Here is a 9469-nt window from a genome sequence, read left to right as displayed (position 1 = left end):
AGCCTTTATAACAGCATCAAAAACACCATATGGAGGAAGAAATCTAATGAAAGATATGTAATTTCTTCTGCATCAAAAACACCATATGGAGGAAGAAATCTAATGAAAGATATGTAATTTCTTCTAACTGAAAACTACTGAGAGAAGTTAAAGAGGATACAAATATATATAGAGATACGTACCATTTTTAATAGATTGGAAGGCTAAAATTAAGGTATCAATTCTTCCAAATTTTAGGTATACGTTTGATGAAATCCCAGTCAAAATCCCAGCTAAGATTTATTTTATTTTTTTAAAATTTATTTATTTTATTTATTTTATTTTTGGCTGCGTTGGGTTTTCGTTGCTGTGCGTGGGCTTTCTCTAGTTGCAGCGAGCGGGGGCCACCCTTCATTGCGGTGCGCCGGCTTCTCATTGCGGTGGCTTCTCTTGTTGCGGAGCATGGGCTCTAGGCACACGGACTTCAGTAGTTGCAGCACACGGGCTCGGTAGCTGTGACTCACAGGCTTTAGGGCACAGGCTTAGCAGCTGTGGCACACGGGCCCAGTTGTTCCACGGCATGTGGGATCCTTCTGGACCAGGGCTCGAACCCGTGTCCCCCGCATTGGCAGGCAGATTCCCAACCACTGTGCCACCAGGGAAGTCCCTAAGATTTATTTGAAATATGAGTCTACTCTATATAATTCTATGTCAAAATTTTGAAAACCTGATGGAGAGAGAGAAGTATTATTTACCAAAAGAAAAAAGGACTCTAGGAAAAGATGAAAACCTAAAATACTGGGAATTCCCTGATGGTCCAGTGGTTAGGACTCCGTATTTTCATTGCCAAGGACACAGGTTCAATCCCTGGTCCGCGAACTAAGATCCCACAAGCCGTGCAGCACAACCAAAAAACAAAACAAAACAAAAGAAAATCAAAAAAATCTAAAACACCAATGATCACAGGAGAAATTGAGGTCCTTGTCAAACAACTACTCAAAAAAGTGCTATGTACAGATAGCTTCATGAAAAAATTCTTTCTAACTTTCAAGGAATCAATCATTCCTGTGCTATGTTTAAATTTTTTCAAGTATAAAAATGTATGAGTGGGCTTCCCTGGTGGCGCAGTGGTTGAGAGTCCGCCTGCCAATGCAGGGGACGCGGGTTCGTGCCCCAGTCCGGGAGGATCCCACATGCTGCAGAGTGGCTAGGCCCGTGAGCTATGGCCGCTGAGCCTGCGCGTCCGGAGCCTGTGCTCCGCAACGGGAGAGGCCACAACAGTGAGAGGCCTGCGTACCACAAAAAAAAAAAAAAAAAAAAAAGTATGAGTTGGGTTGTCTCTTTATTGTTGGTTTGTAGAAGTTCTTAATATATTACTGGATATCCATGTATTAAAGTAGAATCATGGGCTTCCCTGGTGGTGCAGTGGTTAAGAATCTGCCTGCCAATTCAGGACACGGGTTCGAGCCCTGGTCCAGGAAGATCGCACATGCGGTGGAGCAACTAATCCCGTGTGCCACTACTGAGCCTGCACTCAAGAGCCCGCGAGCCACGGCTACTGAAGCCTGCAGGCCACAACTACTGAAGCCTGTGTGCCTAGAGTCCATGCTCCGCAACAAGAGAAGCCACTGCAATGAGAAGGCCACGCACCACAACGAAGAGTAGCCCCGGCTCGCCGCGACTAGAGAAAGCCTGTGTGTAGCAACAAAGACCCTACGCAGCCAAAAATAAAATAAATTAAATGAATTAAAAAAAAAAAAGTACAATCATGTAGTGGAACGTTTGCAATGGGTGTGAGCATAGGCACTATGGGTTGCCATTTCTCCAAATGTTTTGAAGAAGCCAATCTGAGAGAATGAATTGGACACACAGAAAGAGGCACTGACAAGAGGCTGAAGAGTGAATTCTGGAAAAACTCACATCTATCGTTCTAGTCCTTCATTCCTACCTTTTCTACGGTTGGTTATGCGAGCCAATACATCCCTCTTTTTGCTTCAGTTATTTCAATTTGTATTTGTCCCTTGCAACCAGAAGAGTACTAGTACAACTGTTATTTGAAATGGTGCTGTATGGCCCCAGCTGACATTTTGATTGCAGCCTTTTGAGAGACCCCAAGCCAGAACTGCCCGGTCAACCTGCTTTCAAATTCCTGATTCACAGGAACTATAAGATAGTAATGTTTGTTTTAAAAAGATAATGTTGGGAAAAAAAAAAAGAAAGAAAGAAAGATAATGTTGGGAGTTTCCTGGTGGCCTAGTGGTTAGGATTCCAGGCTTTTACTGCCATGGCCCGGGTTCAATCCCTGGTTCTGGAACTGAGATCCCGCAAGCTATGCAGCACGGCCAAAAAATATATATATATATGTTGTAGAAATTTGTCTATTGACATAGAAAGATAGTTATGATATATTGCTGAATTGAAAAAGCAGGCTACAAAACAGCATATGTGATATGATTAAATTTTTTAAAAATAAAATATATATGCAAATGTAACTATATAACTACAATGAAAAGCTCATGGGTGGTGCAGTGGTTAAGAATACGCCTGCCAATGCAGGGGTCACGGGTATGATCCCTGGTCCAGGAAGATGCCACATGCCGCAGAGCAACTAAGCCCGTGCGCCACAACTACCGAGCCCACGTGCTGCGGCTCCTGATGCCTGCACGCCTAGAGCCTGTGCTCTGCAACAAGAGAAGCCACCGCAATAAGAAGCCCACGCACCACAACGAAGAGTAGCCCCCACTCGCCGCAACTAGAGAAAGCCCGTGCGCAGCAACGAAGACCCAATGCAGCCAAAAACAAAAACAAACAAACAAGAAAGTTTATGGAAAGATAGATACCAAGACAGAAAAAGGGGTTGTCCCTGTGTGAGAGGATTTATTTTCATGTTGCTTGTCTTTTTATTTGTTTACGTGTTTGTTTCCTGATTATTCTGTAATGAATGAAAGAGAATCTTTTTTTCAGAAAATAATTTATAATGCTCAGTGTTTTAAGGGGGAGTGAAGCCACTGGCACTGCCTTTCTAAAAAGTAACTTTACATGTGCATTAAGAGTCTTAAAAAAAAGTATGCACTTTTTGGCCTAGTAATCCTAATCTTTGGATTAGAATAAGATATTTCCTGTCATAAGGAAATAACTAGTGCAATGCAGCAAAGATTTATGTTCAAGAATTTTCATCATATTCTATGTTTTAATGAAATATTAGAAATAACCTTGATGCACAATGAAAGAATAATTGTAATTCCAATCAGAGCGTCTTGGGCTACAATGACTGAGGAGTACTGAGCGTTAATGCCCAGAGACCAGGGACATAACACATCCTTCATAAAAAAGGATTGTCCCAACTTTCATTTCTGGAAAAATGGAGTAGGCATACTTTTCCCTGTTGTTCTTTCTAAGTACAACTGGAAACCCTGAACACTGTGAACAAACATAAGAAACACTTCCAAACTCATTGTATGTAGTCAACATTATTCTGATAACAAAACCAAAGACATTACAATAGATATAAAACTGCTAATATCCCTTATGAATATTGATGTAAAAATCCTCGATAAGATACTAGCAAATAAAATTCAGCAGCATATTTAAAAGATTATACACCATAACCAACTGAGATTTATTCCTGGAAGGCAAGGATGGTTCAACATATAAAAATCAGTTAATGTAATACACCATTTTTTTTAAATGAAGGGAAAAAAAAAACCTACCTGATCACCTCAATTGTTGCAGAAAAGAGCACTTGACAAAATTCAATATCCTTTCATGAGAAAACACTCAACAAATTATGAATGAAAAGAAACTTCCTCAACATGGTAATGACCATAAATGTAAAACCCACAGCTGACATCATATTCAGTGGTGAAAGACTAAAAGCTTTTCCCTTAAGATAAGGAAAAAGACAAGGATGCCTGCTTTCACTACTTCTATTTCAACTTAGGACCCGAAGTCTTAGCCAGAACAATTAGATAAGAAAAAGAAATAGAAAGCGTTGAAATTGGACAGGAAAAAGTAAAAATATCTCTATTTGCAGATGATATAGTCTTAAATGTAGAAAACTCTAAAGATTATACATGCACGCATGCGCACGCGCACACACACACACACACACACACACACACATGCAAACCTGTTAGAGTTAATAAGCTCAGCAAAGTTGCAGAAGAAAAAATCAGTGCATTAAAATCAGTTGCATTCTATACACTAAAAGTTAACAATCAGAAAAGGAAATTAAGAAAACAATTCCAGGGCTTCCCTGGTGGTGCAGTGTTTAAGAATCTGCCTGCCAATGCAGGGGACACGGGTTCGAGCCCTGGTCCGTGAAGATCCCACATGCCTCGGAGCAACTAAGCCCATGCACCACAACTACTGAGCCTGTGCTCTAGAGCCTGTGAGCCACAACTACTGAGCCCATGAACCGCAACTACTGAAGCCCGCGTGCCTAGAGCAGGTGCTCTGCAACAAGAGAAGCCACCGCAATGAGGAGCCCGTGCACCTCAACGAAGAATAGCCCCCGCTTGCCTCAATTAGAGAAAGCCCGCACACAGCAACGAAGACACAACGCAGCCAAAAATAAATTAATTAAATAAATTTAAAAAAGAAAACAATTCCATTTACAATAACATCAAAAAGAATAAAATACTTAGGAATAAATTTAACCAAGGTGATGAAAGATTATAAGGAAAATTACAAAACATGGCTGAAAGAAATTAAACAAGACCTAAGTAAATGGAGAGACATCCCATATTCATGGATTGGAAGATTTAACATTGTTAAGATGACAATATTACCCAAAGTAATCTATAGATTCAATACAATCCTTATCAAAATTTCAATGGCATTTTCTGCAGATATAGAAAAACCTACCCTAAAATTCATGTGGAATCTTAAAGAAACCCAAGTAGCCAAAAAAGAACAAAGTTGGAGGACTTGCTCTTCCTAATTTCAACACTTAGTACAAAGCCACTGTAATCAAAACTCTGTGGCACTAGTATAAGGACAGACATATAGACCAGTGGAATAGAAGAAAGAGTCCAGAAATAAACCCTTGCATACATGGTTAACTGATTTTCATTGTGGGTGCCAAGATCATTCAATGGGGAAAGGACAGTCTTCAACAAATGGTGCTGGGAAAAACGGATATCCACCTGCAGAAGAATTAAGTTGGACCCTTACTTTACACCATATACAAAAATCAACTCAAGGGCTTCCCTGGTGGCGCAGCGGTTGGGAGTCCACCTGCTGATGCAGGGGACACGGGTTCATGCCCCGGTCCGGGAGGATCCCACGTGCCGCGGAGTGGCTGGGCCCGTGAGCCATGGCCGCTGAGCCTGCGCGTCTGGAGCCTGCGCTCCGCAACGGGAGAGGCCACAACGGTGAGAGGCCCGCGTACCGCAAGAAAAAACAAACAACTCAAAATAGATCAAAGACCGTTTTGGATTGGGTGTTTTAAAACTTGAACTCAATATCCTTAATAGTTATAGGGCTATTAGAATTATTTCATATTGGGTGAACTGGAGTAGTTTGTGGTTTTTGAGGAACGGGTTCATTTCATCTATAAACTGTCGAATTTATGTGCATAGTATATTTCATAATGCTCCTTTATTATCTTTTTTATGTCTGCATGGTCTGTAGTTATATCCCCTTTTTCATTCCTAATATTGGTAAACTGTGTCTTCTCTCCTTTTTATAATTTAAAAACTTCCAAAAAAATATTTCCAGGCCCAGATGGAAATCAAACATTTAAAGAAAAATTAACACCAATTCTAGATAATCTCTTCCAGCAAATACAAGAGGAGAAAACACTTCCCAATTAGTTTTATGAAGCTAGTATTACCCTATACCAAAACCAGAAAAGACAGTATAAAAAAGAAAACTATAGACCAATATCCCTCATGAATACATACACAAAAGTCCTTAACAAAATATTAGCAAATAGAATTCAGCAATATATACAAATAATTATACATCATGACCCAGTGGAATTTATTCCAGGCATGCAAGGCTGATTCAATATGTGAAAATCAATCAATGTAATCTACCATATTAACAGGTTAAAGAAGAAAAATCACATGATCATAACAATTGCTACAGAAAATCAATGAAGAAATACTATACTCTGTCATGATAAAAACTCACAAAAATAGGAATAGAGGAGAACTTCTTCAACCTGAAAAAGTATCTGCGAAAACTCTACAGCTAACATTGAAAGTCTAAATGGGGAATTGCCTGGCTGTCCAGTGGTTAGGACATAGTGCTTTCACTGCCAGGTCCCAGGTTCAATCTCTGGTCAGGGAACTAAGATCCTGCAAGCCACATGGTGCAGCCAAGACAGACAGAAAGCAAGCAAGCAAGCAAGTCTGAATGTTTTCCTCCAAATACTGGGAACAAATTAAGAATGTCTGCTCTTATCACTCTTATTCAACATAGGGTTGGAAGGGCAACAGGCAAGAAAAAGAAATAAAAGGCACATAGATTGTAAAAGAAGAAATAAAAATGTCCTGATTTCAGATGACATGATTGTCTGCACAGAAAATACCAAGGATTCTCCAAAGAAAACCTCCTGGAACTGATCAGTGACTTTAGCAAAATTTCAGGATAAACGATAAACGTACAAAAATCAGTTGTATTTCCATATACTAACAATGAACATGTGGTAACCAAAATAAAAAGTACAGTGCATGTATAATCACTCAAAAAACATGAAATACTTAGATGTAAATCTAACAAAACATGTACAGAACTTATGTACTGAAAACTACAAACTGTTGATAGAAGGAAGACCTAAAGAGGAGAGACATATGGTATTCATTAATTGGAAGATTCAATGTAGTAAAGGTGTCTATTCCCTTCAACTGATATACAGGCTTGATGCAACTATTGATACTATTAAATTCCAACAAGTTTTTGTGTAGTTATACACAAGATTTTTCTACAAGTTATATGGAAAGGCAGAGGAACAAGAAGAGCTAACACAATCTTGAAAAAGTAGAATCAAGTAGGAGGAATCACTCTTCTCAATGCTGTGTTTTATCATATAACTGCAGTAATCAAGACTGTATACTGTTCATGGATTGGTGAAGAGATAGACACATAGATCAATGGGATAGAATAAAGAACCCAGAAATAGACTCACACAAATATGCCCAACTGATTACTGACAAAGGTGTAAAAAACAATTCAGTGGAGGAAAAATAAACTTTTCAATAAATGGTACTGGAGAAATTGGACATCCATAGTCAAAAAAAAAAAAAGATTCTCAACCTAAGTCTCACACAAAAATTAACTTGAAATGGATCGCAGATTTAAATGTAAAACTTCAGAAAAGAAAAATGTAAAAATGTAAAATGTAAAAAGAAAAATTTCAGAAAAGAAAAAACCAGGGGAAAATCTTTGAGATCTAGGGGTAAGCAGAGGTCTTGGATTTGACACCAAATGCTCAGTTTATAAAAGGGAACATTGATAAATTGAACTTCATCAGAATTGAAAACTTTTTTTTCTGTGAAAGATCCTGTTAAGAGCATGAAAATATAAGCTATGGACTGTGAGAAAATATTTGCAAACCACATGTCCAACAAAGGACTAGTATCTAGAATACAGGAAGGAATCTTAACACTCAACAATAAAAAACAAACCAATTAGAAAGTAGGCAAAAGACACAAGGAACCATTTTACTAAAAAGGATATACAGATGGCAAATAAGCACATGAAAAGATGTTCAACATCATTAGCCATTAGGTAATTGCAAATTATAACCACAATGAGATATCACAAAAACTTATAAAAATGGGCTTCCCTGGTGGCGCAGTGGTTGAGAGTCCGCCTGCCGATGCAGGGGACACGGGTTCGAGCCCTGGTCTGGGAAGATCCCACATGCCGCGGAGCGGCTGGGCCCGTGAGCCATGGCCGCTGAGCCTGCGCGTCCGGAGCCTGTGCTCCACAACGGGAGAGGCCACAGCAGTGAGAGGCCCGCGCACCGCGATGAAGAGTGGCCCCTGCTCGCCGCAACTAGAGAAAGCCCTCGCACACAAATGAAGACCCAACACAGCCAAAAATAAATTAATTAATTAAAGAAAAAAACTTATAAAAATGGCTAAAATAAAAACTAGCGACAACACCAAATGCTGGCAAGGATTTGGAAAAATGAATTGCTCATACATTGCTAGTAGGAATATAAAATAGTAGAGCCACTCTGGAAAACAGTCTGGCAGTTTTTTTGGAAACTAAACATGCAACTACCATGTGATACAGCAATTGCACTCCTGGGCAGTTATCCTAGCGAAATGAAAACAATGAAAATTAAGAGAAATGAAAACATGTTCACAGGAATACATAGACACAAATGTTCATAGCAGCTTAATTAGTAATCACACCAAACTGGAAACAACCAGATGCCCTTTGACAGGTGAATAGTTCAACTATGTTACCTCCATACCATGGAGTAGTACTCAGAAATAAAAAGGAATGAATTATTGAATACATACAACAATTTAGATCAATCTCCAGAGAATTATTCTGAGTTAGAAAAAACCCCAATCTCAAAAGGACTGGATTATATACTACTTGATTCCATTTTATATAACATTCTTAAATTGACAGTTAAGGGAAGTAGCTGTGGGTAAAAGAGAGCAACGTGGAGGATCCTCCCATTGATGGAAATATATCAATGTCAATATCCTAGTTGTGATATTGTACTATAGTTTTGCAAGATGTTGCCATTGGGGTAGGGGGTAATGGTGTAAGGGATCTCTCTATTATTTCTTACAACTATATGTCAATCTACAGTTATCTCAAGATAAAAAATATAATAAAACTTAAAAAAAAACGTATTGTTCCAACCAAAATGCGGAGCATGGCCTTGGGAGAAACACTAAAACAATAGGCTATTTAGCAAACATTAAAAATTGTGTTTCTGAAGACTACTTAATGACATGGGAAATTGTTGATTTTTAACCTTCAACTAAAAACTATTAAGATTCAAAACTTCATTTAAACTAAGATCTTGATTTTGTGAAAAATATTGACAATATCTGTAAAAAAAAAGAAAGGTACATGTGATGTTTTTCACTGTGGTTATATCTGAATTATGGGATTACTTGAGACTTTTCATTTTCTTTTCATGGTTTCTGAATTTTCCAAAATTTTTGCTATAGCATGAGTCATAAATAAATGAAATAAGGAAACAAACATATATCTAGTGAGACGGAAAAGGCATTCTCTAAAATAAGCAGGTGGTAATTTGTGGGCCAAACGGGCCTTCTGTCCTATATTAATTTCCTATCTCACCTGTCAGAGTGCTCCCACTAAAATGTTTGCAGTCCTAGAAGATGCATAGGTGTTTAAAACGAACCCCGATTTTATAAGGAAGAAGTTTGGAACAAAATTTTACATACTTTTATATATACATGTATCAAAAGTGATTGTAGAGAAAAGAATATTATTTTATTTATCTAAGTACTGTGCACTGTAGTCCAGGAAGAAATAGAAAATT

The sequence above is a fragment of the Monodon monoceros genome, unplaced genomic scaffold (genome assembly GCF_005190385.1).
Source record: "Monodon monoceros isolate NGI ecotype Baffin Bay Population unplaced genomic scaffold, NGI_Narwhal_1 Super_Scaffold_9, whole genome shotgun sequence".
NCBI classification, from domain to species: Eukaryota; Metazoa; Chordata; class Mammalia; order Artiodactyla; family Monodontidae; genus Monodon; species Monodon monoceros.
This window is presented reverse-complemented; position numbering follows the sequence as displayed.